This window comes from Furipterus horrens, unplaced genomic scaffold (genome assembly GCF_987537825.1).
Source record: "Furipterus horrens unplaced genomic scaffold, mFurHor1.1.pri manual_scaffold_6, whole genome shotgun sequence".
Lineage (NCBI taxonomy): Eukaryota > Metazoa > Chordata > Mammalia > Chiroptera > Furipteridae > Furipterus > Furipterus horrens.
In genome coordinates, this window is record NW_028327176.1 from 124,735,014 (window position 1) to 124,750,556 (window position 15,543).

The following is a 15,543-nucleotide window of genomic DNA, read 5'->3' on the forward strand; positions in this document are numbered from 1 at the left end:
TGACAGATGTGAGGTGATATCTCATTGTGCTTTGAACTTGCATTTCTCTGATGATTAGTGACATTCAGCACTTTTTCATGTCTATTGGCCATCTGTATGTTTTCTTTGGAGAAGCGTCTATTCAGATCCTTTGCCCATTTTTAAATTGGGTTGTCTTCCTGGTGTGCAGATCATGTTTGAGTTCTACAGTTGAAACTTACATGGTTTTGTGAACCAATGTCACCCCAATAATTCAATAAAAAAATAAAGAAAAAAAATACGTGATTAACCCTATATAAATATTAGACTTTTTATTAAGCCAAAAATTACCGAAATATCCAACTCATACAGGCATTTTATAGGTTTACATGGCTGAAAGTCCAGAGGCAGGGTGGACTTTAAGAATGGCTTAACCCTGTGCCTTTATTGAAATAATTTTTCTGTGATTCTCTCACCTTTGCCCACTTTTTTGAATTGGCTTCTTCCTGAGGATTGTATCAAGATGACTACAGCAATTTTTATGGAAGTGGCATCTACACTCAACAATGGCTGGAATCATTTTTTTTTATAATTTTTATATATTTTTTAATTTTATTGTTGTTCTATTACAGTTGTCCCAATTTTCCCATTGCTCTCTTCTGCCCTGCCCACCCCCTTCTCGCACAGTCAATCCCCACCCTGTTGTCCATGTTCATGGGTCATATATACCTGTTCCTTGACCAGACCCTTCCCCTTCTTTTCCCCCTTTTCCCCTCCCCCCTTCCCTCTCTCTGGTCACTGTCAGTCAGTTCCTTGTTTCCATGCCTCTGGTTCTATTTTACTCATTTGTTTGTTTTGTTCATTAAATTCCTCTTATAGGTGAGATCATATGGTTTTGTCTTTCGCTGCCTGGCTTATTTCACTTAGCATAATAGTTAGTCTCCAGTTCCATCCATGCCGTCTTGAAAGTAAGGAACTCTATTTTTTTTAAGAGAGAGAGAGAAACATCAATGCGCAAGAGGCACAACTATTCGTTGCCTCTCACATGCCCTCAGCTGAGGACCTGGCCCTTATCACAGGCATGTGCCCCAACCAGGAATCAAACCAGGGCCCTTTCTATTCGCAGGTTTGTGCTCAACCCAGTGAGCCACACCAGCCAAGGCTTAATGACCCATTTTTAAGAGTGAGGAAAAAAATAACTTTTCCGCAGGTTTCTTCTAACCTCTCATTGACTCCAACTGGCTGCATTGCTGAATCCCCATGGCTAGGGAAATGAATTGATGGGCATAGACCTATGTGTGTATACGTTGAAGATTGTCACAAAATATGATTTTCTCAATGTAGGAGATTTTGTGTAATTTTTACTTTGTACTTTAATATAAGGTTGAATATTAGAAGTAAACATATTTTGACTATAATCAGAAAAAGACGATAAAGCTTTTTGCGTATGTGGAAAGGTTATTTCATAATAACAGATTGCTGGGGGAGAGTATGGATTTATATATATTTTCTCTTTATCATGTTTCTTCATCTTGGTCCTGGCAGGAAGCCTTTTTTAAAAACTGTAATCTTCCTTTAGAAATGACTCCCAAATATTATGCATGTATGAGAAAAGATGTTCCTCCATTAATTTGAAGTGTGTTTAATTATGTTTGCTAAACATTAGCAGTTCAATTAACATTTACTTCTCATCAAGCCTCTCTGCTTAGTTGGAACAATGGTATGGTGGACAGACAGGCTTGAATTATATTTCTATCTCAGTGATTACACTTGTTTTATGCCCTTGAAACAATAAGTTATGCCATTCTCATCTGAGGAAAGGAACACCCTGGATCTTTTTGATCTGATCTAAGAATGCCTATGTACAATGTCCTGCGAAAGTATGAGCATCTTAGTAGTGGGTGCAGGGGAGAAGTATAGGGTGTCCCCACACTCACTTGCAGAATTTGATCATCTGGTCTCACCAGTTGTTCTTACTGGGACTCTCATACCCAGGAAATGCCACATAGTGACCTATTTTTAGTACTGGGCCTGCCTGGGGAAACTCAAGAACTTGAACACTCACTGACAAGGAAGTTGAAGGGAGTGAAGGCTCAAGAGAGAAAGATGAGATGCTTTATCTTTTCCTCCTGTGATTTTATTTGGCAGCTAGTCATCCAGTTAGCAAGGTGTAGGAGATAATGAAAAGATAAATGTTGAGTAGTGAGAGATGGTTGGAAGAAGGGACGCTAGCTGGCAGTGGGAAGGATTGTGGGGCATTTTTATGTGGAGAGGAGGAAAAGCAAAGGAATTGAGCTACTTAAACAGAGGAAAAGTTAAGGGAAGAGAGGCTGTTTCTGGAGAAGTCAGTCAAGACCTGAAGTTGAAATCTTTAGAAGTTTCAGAAGAGTGGCTAAAAAAATCAGATAGAACTTGTGATCACTTTTCAGCCTTAGAATTTAGACAAATTACTTAAACTTCTCTGAACCTTAGGTTTTTTATTTATAAAATGTGGATATTAAATACCTACCTACCTCAGGGGTATGAGGCTTAAATGGACCAAATGTATGTAAAACTCTCAGCATGGTGCCTAGATCATAGGAACCACTTATAAAGACTAGCCAATTATTATTACTTTGTTTTAATTTTTATGTTCTAAATAAAATTTCTCTTAGTGTTCATAAAGAGGCAAAATAATAATAATAAACTCTTTGGCAAGGGGGACATTGTAGCTCTTGTTTCTCATACACATACACTCACGACAAAGGGAAACAGATTACAGATGCATTCTTGGTAGCATAATCCATCCATAATGAGGCACTGCTCAAGACACTGTTACATTACTCAGACACTGTTCACTTCTGTTTTGTACTTGTTCAGCAAAGAGGGAAAACAGTCTGAAATATCATGAACATGGGTTAAGTATGGTATGAGTTTGAGGGCAAACCAAAGTGAATCAATGTACCTCCTTTAGATGCTCTTTGCTAACTAAATGTAATAAATCACAGAAGCAAAATTAAACAAAAAACAGGTAATTTCATCAATAATAATACAATCAAAGAACAAGGAAAAGCACTGTAGTGCATAAAGCCTCAATCTGATATTTAGCAAAGATTATTAATTAAACTTGAAAACAAGAAAATATAAAATTAATATTAGAAACATATTTGTGTGTTGTAAACAAAAGTAAAGTAACTCACAGAAGATATTCCTGCACTGGCCAGGACTTTAGGCTATATGACTTCTAAGTCTTCCAACTCTCAGGAAAAAGTAATATTATCATTCCTCTGCACTTAAAAAAGACACAACAAATGTTGTCTCTTTTAATCTTACCTTTTCTTCAACTTAATTTCCTTCATGTTTATAGGGAGAAGCCATTAACACTAAAAGTCCTGGTGTGTGAATTTTATAATCTGTGTAATAAACACCAACTGTAGTCTTTAAAATAACTTGTTACTTTGTTTTATAGAGAATTTTATAAAATTTTACATTTTTGTACTAAAAAATTGTCAACGACTTTCATTTACACCTCTTTCTTACTTTTACTTCTATGATATATATATATATATGTGTGTGTGTGTGTGTGTGTGTGTGTGTGTGTGTATTCTTTCTGATGCAATCTAGAAAGAAGTAAATGTGCAGAAGTTTTTGTCTCCCCTATCCCTCTCCTTGCAACAATATCACCATTGACTATATTCAACATCTAAAATTATCAGAAGAAGCTATAATTCTATCCCCATGTCATTTGCTTAAGGGAAGACTCTAAGTGAACTAAAATTTCCCCACCATTTTTAGATTTCTGGAACTGGGAGATAGACAGATGAAACAAGCAACCAAACAAAAAAAAAAAAAAAAGAAAACAGAGAAGACTAAAGGACAAATCTCTTAAGAAGGAGACTCTGAAATAGAGATTTGTGTGCAGAAAATTTATTGGGGGACCGTTCTTGGGATCAACACTGTGAGGGAAAGAAAGGACTGGGCAGGATGGGACCCAGAAGATGGGCTGTAATGTAGTCACAACAAGACTTCAGCCAGCTCCTGGAATTAGTTTAGTGAAGGGGCCGGCCTTTAGACTGAACATGAGACGAGTAAGGCAAGGGGCTGGAACCTAGGCCAGGAGGCTCTCTATAGCTGAGGGTAATTCCCAGAGACAGCTGAAAGCCGATAGCTGTCAGCAGGCAACATTCCTAATTCCGGAGGGAATAAGACCTTTAGTCACAGAGGGAGAATTTAGTGCAGCACAGGATCCAGACGTCAGGGACAACAGATGTCATCTTTGGGTCAGGTGCTGGCTGTGAATGTGAGGTGGAATGACAGTTGGGACATTTGATTGGCCTCCTCCCTCACATACACATTCCTATACCCCAGGCTCTTCTGCCTTCCCATTTGCCATTGTCTTGGCAGAGAGATGAAACAACAGAAGACAGAGAACAAAGGGATCAATTCTTTGCTTTTAAGTTTCAAAAACTTTGGCTTTGGCAAAGACAAAATATTTGGAAGAAGCAGGAAATGTAAGAAGAGAAGATTTCTCAACCTTTCTCAGACTATATGATAAAGATTCCCTGGGCTTTGGTGAGAAGAAAAGCAGAAGGGAAATTAGCAACCTTCGGGGACAGGATTTCTGAGTAAGAACCTGAGGAGCCAACGGCACAGGAGTGAAGACAAGACAGTGTCCCTGCCCTCAAGAAATTTACAGACTCTTAGGGAAGATACATTCAACAAATAAATGCAATGAAGTGAATTGACTGTTATGATAGAACTTATAGGAAGTGGACCAACCTGGCCTAAAAATATGGGAGTGACTTGCTAAAAAAATAAAAAAAATAAAAAGAGGTATTTAATTTGGAACCTGAAGCATAAGTAGATACTGTCTAAATGCAGAGTGGAGAGAAAACATGTTTCAGGGGAAAGGAAGACATATGCAAACACGTAGAGAAAGAAGATGTGGCATGTTTTAGAAGTCAAGAGAAATCCAAGATGATTATTAGGAATGCAGAAGAGGAGTGGTAAGAAAGGTAGGCAAACCTGTTAGGAGTTTGGTGCTAAATCAAGCGGAAAAGAGATGGTGAGAGAACTCCAAAGGAGCCCCGGGAATGTATAAAATAAAATGGATTGGAGATATATTTAGGAGGTCACATTGATGAGACCTGGTGATTGGTTGCTGTGGGGATGAAAAAGAGCTCATGGCAAATGTGAAAGGTTTAGTAGGATTTCTGGGAAACATCCTTTATAGTAGCACAAATTATCTGGGAATATAATGTATATAATACCTATATATTCATACATACCTATAAATTAGGTTATTTCAGAAGACCTCTCTGTTTTTTGCTCTTTTTTCTTCCTATGGAGTTATTTTATGCATCTTCATAGGCCTGGAAAGAAAACACTACCTCTATGAGTTTACTAGCCATATGCATTGACTTTTTTAGAGGGAAGGGATGTGGATATAGGTGGGCAGAGGAAAGGAAAGATTTTGGGTCCTAAGGAAATTTACTTTCTGGCAGCTCAAAGTTATATTCTCTGGTGAGTTCCACTTACTAATGCATTCAGACTCTTTCCTTGAGTACCTGTTCTGCTAAAGTCACCATGCAAGGCCTGTGAAGCATCTAAGGATGAATAGTAATTAGAGTGTACTGACTCCACTGGCAGCAATTTCAAGACTGCCTCAGAATCACTAACCATAAAGGATCACAGTCAAACCTTATTATTTTTATATGCACTGTAGGATTAAAATTATGCAGCTCCTCAAATCAGATTACAACCTGTTCAATATACTGTTTTTTCATCTTTGGGGAAATCCCTTGATCTCATCCAAGTGCATATCTTCCTCTCTCTCATGGTGTCAAGGACTATGTCAGCATTTTTACTCCCTTCTGCACAAGTCCTAGAAACCAGTATTTTTCTGTCCTTTGGCCTGATAATGATAATGTCATTAGCTAACATGGTCATCTCCCATTCTGTCCTGCCCATGTAAGTCATCATGAGTATCTCAAGTAAGAAGCTTATTGCTTCAGATGCCTTGATTCATGCCTCCTCCTATCTTTTTCAACAAGTCCATGGTAGTTTATAGACAGCCTTTAAAGCAAATGCTCATGTGTTTGGGCATTGCTTATTTTCTCTAACCTTTTTTGTCCCTCGGTGGAACAACCTCTGGTCCCTCCTGTTCTTTTTTCTACTCTTCCTTTCTTTCCTGCAGTTTCTCCTCTACTCCTCTTACTAAGTCATTAAGGGAAGTAGAGATCTATAGCAGTCAGAGAAGGGCAGAAGTTGAGTTCTATCTCCAACTCTCCACTGGAAATGCTTTAGGTCATAGATCATTGAGATATGGAGAATTCTATTGAATAATAAGATATTGCAATTAGCTTCTTAGCCATTTGCTAGTTGTATGACATTAGGTAAGTTATTTTTCTAGGCCTCAGTTTCCTGTATGTATAATGAAACTAATATATGATTAATGAGTAGAGATGGATTTATTATGAAACCTATGAAGCTTAGCTTCATGGCCCCTCACCTGCCCGATCCCTTTCCAAGGCCTTGTGAAGGGCCATGGAAATTTTGTATTATTTTTTAAAGATCCATTTTCCCCCAAAAAGTATAAACTTTAAGCCCCACCAAACCTAGCTCTGCCTCTACAATAGGGTTTTGTGAGAGTAAGATAAACAATACATGTAAAGCACTTTGCGCAAGCCTTGGCAGCAACTGCTATCACTGTTTTCATTATTAATATTACTAAATTATTTATCTGTTGAAAAGATTGTAAAGATCTTAATCAAAAGTTAAAAATCAAATTTCAAAAGCTATAAAAGTGAATGAAAAATATACATGTTTCTGATGTTTTAGGGTTTTATTTGCAGTAATATTTTTCAAACATTTTCAAATTTGTTTTTAAGTTACTTATTTATTTTTAGAAAAAGGGGAAGGAAGGGAGAAAGAGAGGGAGAGAAACAGCAATGTGTGGTTGCCTCTCGCACACCCCCAACTGGGGCCCTGGCCTGCAAGCCAGGCATGTACTCTGACTGGGAATCAAACCAGTGACCCTTTGGTTCTCAGGCCAGCACTCAATCCATTGAGCCACTCCAGCCAGGGCTCACACTTATTTTTAAATTATAAATGTAGAGTGTGCTTATTATAAAAATCCAAACAATATAATTAAAAATATAAATCTTGAGTTAAAGATAAAAAACATCTCCATTTTTTTTTTCTTCCCTTCATAACCATTGCCTCTCCCACCCCTAAATTATATTCTCCTCCCAGGGTAACCATGAGTTAATAGTTTGATTTTTACTTTTTCCAAATTTAAAATGTACTTGGCATTTAAAAATAAAGATTTCTGTCTCGCAAACAATAGAAAAGTTTTTTTGTTTGTTTTTAAGTCCCCCTCAGTTTAAAACTGAAATATAATACCAACACCAAACAGGTAACTAAATGGAAAACACACACGCTTCCAGTAGTTTTCACAAATCAAAAAGCCCAGAATTTAAAATCAGAAAACCAAGACCACCTGTTAAAAGATTTTCCAACTCATGAAAGACCATTGTACTAAGTGTTGTCAGACAGTGTTTGCTAAATAACAACGCACACATAACCCTCAAGTCAACCTTTGCTTAAGACCAGTGCTTCAGCCTGTTCCACACAGGTCATGGTATGAAAAGCAAGGGAAAGCAACCTCAAATAAGGAAAGGGAGATGGTACCAGACTCTTGTCTTTTATCTTTCTGCTTAGTTGTAAATATTATCTACGCAGCAATAAAAATAGAGAAAGCAATAAAAATTAGTGTTGCCTCTGTACGCATTTTTTAAAAATTCAAGAGTATACCAAGCATAGAGGCTGACATATTAACTATTAGCAAATTCCTTAGAGTAGATGTACTTATACTATATAACGTATATATTATAAGCATTCTGAAGACTTCTTGGTAAATTTTGAGGTAATTTTTTGCTACCATTATAAATGTTTCCTTAGAATTATTTCCAGTGTTCAGTGTAACATTGTGCATAAAAAATATTCATTCACCCAAAAAAGAATTAATTTACACCTCACCTTTTAAAACTTCACAATCAAAAGGAAAGATGGGAAAAATCCCAAAAAATGTTCATTGAAGACCTCTGTATATATTCTTCCAAAAATATTTATTTTTTAGGGAGAAGATAGATAATTGTTCTTAAAGGCAAATTCTTAGGGACTTTTCATAGGAATTTTTAAAAATGAACACCTTTTATAAACTTACTATTAACTTATTAAATGTAATTTAAAATTAATAACAGCTAAAGTTAATAGTGAAATTATTAAAAGTATTTACATAGAATTTTGCATATATATGTATTCATAAAGTTAATGCATTTGTAGCTTACTGTAATAAATTAAGCTACAATTACATATTATTTTCTCTAATTTATAAATTTGATTTGTTTTATTGTTTTACTGTTACCTACATAAGTAAACCAGTTTAACTTAAATATTAAATTTAAGGGAAGTATATGTCAGGCCAGTTAACAAAGAGCTTAAATTTTAAAATGTAGACTCTAGAGAAAAAGCTTTAATATTGCATAATAAGTTTTTATAAAATAATTACAAAACTTCAAGCCATCTGAAGACACAGATTTCCATGGTAAAATCATGGTTGGCCCGTTTTCCCTTTATATACAGGAGTGGGTAAAAGTAGGTTAATAATAATAATTAATAATGATACAATAATAAATAAATAAATAATATAAGAACACTCTGTTTTGTGTACTCACACTGCAAACCTACTTTTTCTCACCCCTGTATACTTTAGCACAAAGTCTGTTTTTCTCTTGTGCAATTATACATGTAGTAGAAAACACACACACACCTTTTTCCATAATTCTGTCTTGTTTTGTTGACTTGGTTTATACCCATAAACCATAACTAAAGTGGAACTTATAAATCCAGTCACTACTAGAGTTTGATTGCAAGCAATGACAACAAACTCTGCCTATTAAACAGAAAATAAATTTGTGGGAAAAATACAGGTTAGCTCACAGGATTAAAGGAAAGGCTGAAGAACAGCTCTGGGAAGAGCAGATCCTAGAGTAGTTCCAGGGATCTAGGTAGCAGGAATCAGTGGACAGTGTACTCAGAAAGCAAATTGTAATGAATCTGCACTCACCGTTGTCAGTCTCAGACATCTTGCTGCCCAGGATTCAGATTCCTCCAGAGAGAGATCAACCTATCTTATAGAGCTGATTATGCTGATTGCTATCCTAGAGCTTCTGGGAGCAAGGAAGAAGGCACCCTGTCCACTACAGGAGAGGGTCAGAGGGCCAGGGATGGTTCTGAGGGGACCTAAAGGAGTTTGGTTCATTCATTCAACAGTTATTGAGCACCTTTGTTAAGACACTGTGCTGGGCAATGGAAAATTGCCATGAAGATGAATGATAGACAGTCTAAGGAGATAGGAGTGAGGGACAAGAGGAAAGAAATGTTTCAGAGAGAAACATCAAGAACAGCATTACATAAAGGCAGAATAATACTAAGATCAAACAGTGCTTGCTCTTTGCTAGGCACAGTTTTAACCGTTTGCCATGTACCAATTTATTTTTGAGGCAGAAACTGTTATTATTCCTGTTTTAACAGTTGAGAAAACAATAGGGTGTTTAAGCAACCTGCCCAGCGTAATGTAGCAAGAATGTAGCAGATTGGGGATCTGAACTCAGAAAAGTGAGGCTCCAGGGTCTGAACATCTAATCCCCATGCTCTACCACCTTTCTGTGCGTATATAAGCTGAATAGTCATCCAATATATATTTAGTAGGGTTGGTATATTTTAGACCAATCCAAGCTACAGAGCTAAGTTTAAAAGAATAAATTAGTACCCAGAGCTATAAATATTCTTCTTAAAATGACACTATCATTTCCTTTAAATAGCTTTTTTCTTTACCCTAGGGTTACATCTCCCCCAAATACAGGCTTTGTGACAGAATCTTTGGCCAGACGTTAACACTTGGATAAAACTTGGGAAAAATCTGATCTATTTGTGTCTTCTTAAGTTAGAAAAAGAAAACTTCCTTTTAAAATTGAAAATTGTGGTTATTTTGTTTGTATGAAAAGTAATTCTGGTTCACAATAATTCCTAAATGAAAAGCAAGATCTTTTGAAGAAAACCTAAAGGACAATAAATTAATTTATTATTTTAGGATAGTCTGGTCACATTTCTTTCCCCTCAGATGTAACATTATCATTAAGAGTTATAAAATTTATTGTCCAATTATAGGGCTTTTTGTTTTTCTAGTACCATTTGTTTTTATAACTATGAATTTATACAAATACATTATCTGAAGACACATAGTCATGCAACTAATTTTGATTTTTGTTTTTAATTGGTAACTGCAAGAATTTAGGGACTAAAATCATTAAAAATTAAACAGCATGGCACACATAAACCTCATAATAAAGCTACACAGCACAAGTTGTTTGAGGGCTTATGTAAGATTTAACTTTTTGGCCACTATAGAATTATTTTACATTAAATAATGAGAATCATAAATCCAAAGCTTCAACTTTTTCTCTGAATTCTTTCTAGACCCTCAAGTCCGTAGACATCTTTTCTTCCTCTGAATTTTCTCCCTCTCATAAGTTACTCTTTATTCAACGTATCATTAGCCCTTATCATACCCTGCCAGCATGATAAATAACTGTTGTTTGTATATATATTGTTATTACCTTGTTGGAGTATAAGGTCTTCCAAAATGGTGATGATGATTCACATTTCTCTCTATCTTCTAGTACAACCTACCTTATGGTAGGCCCTCAGTAAATATATATTCATGAGATATTTGATTAATTAGTTAACAGATTGGTTAACTCAGGCTAAAAATTTTCGTTTGAGAACGTTATTGAAACAGCTTGACAATCTATGTAGAATTAAATGATTGCTTTCAAAATTCCATTTCACATTAACCTGCCTACTCTACACACAAATATATCTCATTAAGTGCATCAGGGAAATTATATTTAAATCAAATAATTGTTTTAACTGTAAAAACAATGTTGACACCTATGGGCCATATCTTCTAGTTCCTTTATATGTTGTTGGTTTTTTTTTTCCCCCTCTGCATCCAGTACACTCCCAGGAAAAGCTCAGTAAATTCTCTGTGATGTTGCATGCATATCTATATAACTACAGCTTTGCAAAATGTTTTATCATTATTCCACAAATATATGCTGATAGATTTCTGCATCTTTTTTTATTAGTCTATTTTATTAAATCATTTGAAGACAGAAAAAAATCAATTGCCCCCAGCTAATGTAAGAAAGTAAAAACAATTTTTTTTTGATAAAGAAACCACTTCAATATGTCACTAAATTCTACTTCTCTTTCTTTGGAGACTTTCTCCTGGTTTTTAGAGTTTTATTAATATGGCTAGTGAATCTAGAACTTAAGTTTTGACAGTTATACAATGTTTAACAATTTCAAAGTTTCTCTGGCATCTGGAATTAAAATTGAAACTCCTAATAGTATTTTTATACCTGTTTCATACAATCATACAATTAGTTTCCCACACTCACCTTTCACAAGTGACAAACACTAGTCATGATATAGAGTTTTCACCCCCTGGAACTTTGCCAAGCTATGAATATATATGACAGACAGGAACTTTGGAGGCAGTATATCTGGTAAACAGAGTTCAAATACTTATTTTATGTCACAATCCCCTTGGAAGTTTTGTAATACTATGATAAAACAGAAACTCATACATAGCAAGACAATTGTCTTTTTACATAAAGCAGCTCTCTATCTAGCTCCAACTATTCCATTACGCCAATAAAAAAAACCCAGAGTGAACACAGAGCATGTTGTGCCTTGTTTTAAGCAAGAGCCTGATCTTGGAGAAACCAGGCTCATAGTAAAGCAGCACCAGCCTTGGGCAAAGGCAGCGATTGCACCAGGCCTTGTGGTCAGTCAGGGCTCCAGGCTTGGAGCTTGCTTTTCAACCCCCCTGGTTCTGTTAAAAGAAGAGCAATGATTAACATTTCAAAATCAAAGACTTTTCAGTGTATGGCAGTTTGCTGAGCTGAAGTCACAAGTTATTACACAGCTAAAAATTAGGCCCCAGCCAAACTAATCAAGGTTGGTGCATGCTAGTATTTTCCAAATTGACAAAGATTATAAAAATTTTACTCATATGCTTAGATGAAGAGACATAGTAAAGAAATTACCTCACATACACTTTAAACTCACACAATAATTTATATGTCAATTATATCTCAATAAAAAATTAAAAGTCTAGCCCTGGCTGCTGTGACTCAGTGGATTGAGTGTTGGCCTACAGGACAAGTGTCGCTGGTTCGATTCCCAGTCAGGGCACATGACTAGGTTGCATGTCAGGTCCCCAGTTTGGGGGCGCAAGTGAGAGGCAACCACACAGTGATGTTTCTCTCCCTCTCTTTCTCCTTTCCCCTCTCTCTAAAAATAAACAAACAAATTAATTAACAATTTTTTAAAATAAAAATAAAAAAATCTATAAAAGAAATGACCTCACAAATTATTTGAATTCTGCAAGAAATGATTACAATTTGTCCCATGGCTTAAATAAATAAATAAATAACTATACCCAGGCTTTAATAAAAAATAATAAAAAAGTAAAGAAATTAAAGCATTATAATCCTAAGAGTAAAAAGAACAAGATATAAAGTTAACCATGCATATTATAATTTTGTTAGAAAACATGTCATATAAAAAAATGCCAATATTTTAAATCAGTAAACTCATTTCTTTTTTAACTACCAAGTACTTACTTAATGTTAGGAATGATATTCTTGATTCATACTTCAAATGTATTTTGAAACTTTGTTTTTTGGGTATAAAAATTTTGAAAATAAAAATCTTTTTCCCAACTCTTTTCTTGAAGAAAAGGATGTGAATGTAATTTTTTGATAGTCAGGCATTATGAATTCTGCTAATTTGTATATCCAGCCCAGATATTGTTTTAAAGCCCCAGACCCACCCTAGCTGGGTGGCTAAGTTGTTTGAAGCGTCATCCTGTACACCAAAGTTCAAGTCCCAGTAAAGACTGGTCTCTGCTTACCTCTCCTGCCTTGTCGCTCATCACTCCTCCCACCTGTCCTCAGGTCATACTGAACAGTGATTAGTTCCCCCAGAGTACAGTTATTTTTCTGCCTGGAACACCTTCACCCACTCGTTCACCTAGCTACTGCCCACTCCTTCAGGTCTCAATTTGAATATTACCGTTTTCAGGAAGCCTTTCTGGCACCTCACATTCACTCCTATATCCTCCAGCACAACCTAGCACCAGGTGGGCCCTCAGTGAACATACTCTGAGATAGTTGATTGAACAGATACCACACTGGCTAGTTCAGGCTAAAATTAAGTATCATTCTCCCTCTGTTCTTCCTGTGGCCTCTCATACCTCATTATAGTGTGTTTATTTTAAAGGCCTTTTGACTTGTCTGAATTCCTATTGCATCATTAGCAAGGACCTCTTTATTACCTATCAAAAATCCTATTAGGTGCCATAAATATTAATTATTAACATCTAGTCCATCAGAATTCATGAATCTTTTTTTTTCTTCTACAGTCTTGCAAAGACTGTCTTTCTTCAATGTGAACTTTTGAAGAAAATTTCTTCTGAATGAATTATCCAGATTTTACTTAGTTTTATGATTTAACCTTCTCATATTTTTCTACCCTGACAAGATGATTCTTAATTTTAATTCAAGGCTCCCTCCTTGGGACTAAGAGCCACATTCTGTTACATACCTTGAGTGAAATTGCTTTTAGGTTTTCAGTTTTTTGCATAATATATTTAATTAAGGAATACCCTAGGCCCTGTGCCATTCCTGGAGAACGTGCCTTTGTGTCACCTCCCCACATAGGGAGGTTGTGCTCAGACCTGGTCCTCTGCTGCCACTTGGATTTCCAGTTTCTTCTTGACTCCTGGTTTCTTTTACCTGACACCTTGTAATTGGTTTGAACTTGGTTTCTTGTTCATGCCCTTGCCCCCTGGCACAGAGTTGAGACGTACTTGCTGCTTGTGTGTTCCCATTCCCAGCATGCTCAGTGAGAGCATGCAGCTGCTGTGGTCATACCTGCAGTGAGTACTCTCCCTTAACAAACAAAGTAGATTCCCATCAGCTGTCCCATCTGATCCTCAGAGCAGCCAGGTAAGGGAAGGCATTTGTCATCTTCAAATCCTTTGCTATTTATATTAGGGTTACAAATTTAATAACTTTTTTCCTCATAACTTATTTACTCATTCTCACCCACTGGATTGTGAGTGTTTTTTAAATTTACAAATTCACTCTGAGCTTTTGGTGGTTTAATCAGTCTCTTTGGGGCATGTCAGTCTGTTTTCAAAAAATGCAATTATATAAGAGCTTTCTCTTTTTCTGTTTACTCAGCTCCAAGACACTATCATAACATCATATGAGGGGAGCAGGAGTAAAGAGAATGGTGATGAGAAGGGGCTTTGGAATCAGACGGTGACTTAGTGGACCCTCACTGGTCTCTGCAATTCAGTGCCTGGTCTGGTTCCTGGAATTGTGACTGCCAGTTGCTCACAGTCCCATTTGCACCATGGGTCATGGTGTGGGCACCCACCATTGGACCATTTGCCTCTTTCCCTCACCCCTGGATCTTGTCCATCCACTGGGTCTTTCTGGATCTTTTCTTTCCCCACCACGACACAAGCACTTCTAGATCGATCGATCCCCTTCTCACAGCACATAGGCCAGGAGAGCCAGGAGAACACACTCTGGTTTAGACAATTTCACTCTACCAAGTGCCATCACTGGGCTACTCACCCACATCTTCTCCCAGGGTTCCGCAGACAGAGCAAACCAAAAGCTCTCGCTTTCAGGGTTCTCCAACATATTAAAGGCACCGCCCCTTTCCATCAGGGCTTCTGCCTGCAAAGGGATGGTCAGGATTGAGTCTTACTTCCCTACCTCTCTCTGTCTCCTCTTTGCTGCAGACCTGCCCTAGGTCAAAAGAAATAGCCTGACTTCTTACCCTTCTCAATGATCTTCCCATATTATAAAGTCTTCCCCTAGGTTTTATCTTGAATTCTGTCTATGCATGGCAATTGATAACTTCCATGGACAAAGTCAACATAGAGTTAAAAGAATTTCGAAAACGTGAATCTTTTTTGACAAAGCCTGGATTTCAGGAGTATTTTCTTGCTGCAAACTCAAAACTCCTGCTTTGAATATTAAAAGCTGAATATTGAAACTTTATTTTTGCATTCTAGCTATAATCTTATCCTAATGCCTTCAGAAGAATGAGCAAAGGTCGCACACTAAAAAATGCAAAAGAGAGAAATGCATTAATATGTATGTAAATATTCCCATTACAGTGTTGATATGGAGAAAATATATAAACTGTAGCAAAATTACACTACTTTGGATTGAATGAAGTTTGTATGAATTAGCAAAATGTTTAAGTTTTGACTATTAGTAAAGAAAAGTAATATTTAAGTATGTAAAAAGAAAATAAAGTGTTAAAGATAAGAAAGGGACAACTATAAGATGGACCGAGCCCTAGATATTCTGTGTGTGTATGTATAAATGTATAATGCATATATGCTGATATATGTTACATATCATGTACATATATATGTTAAGTACT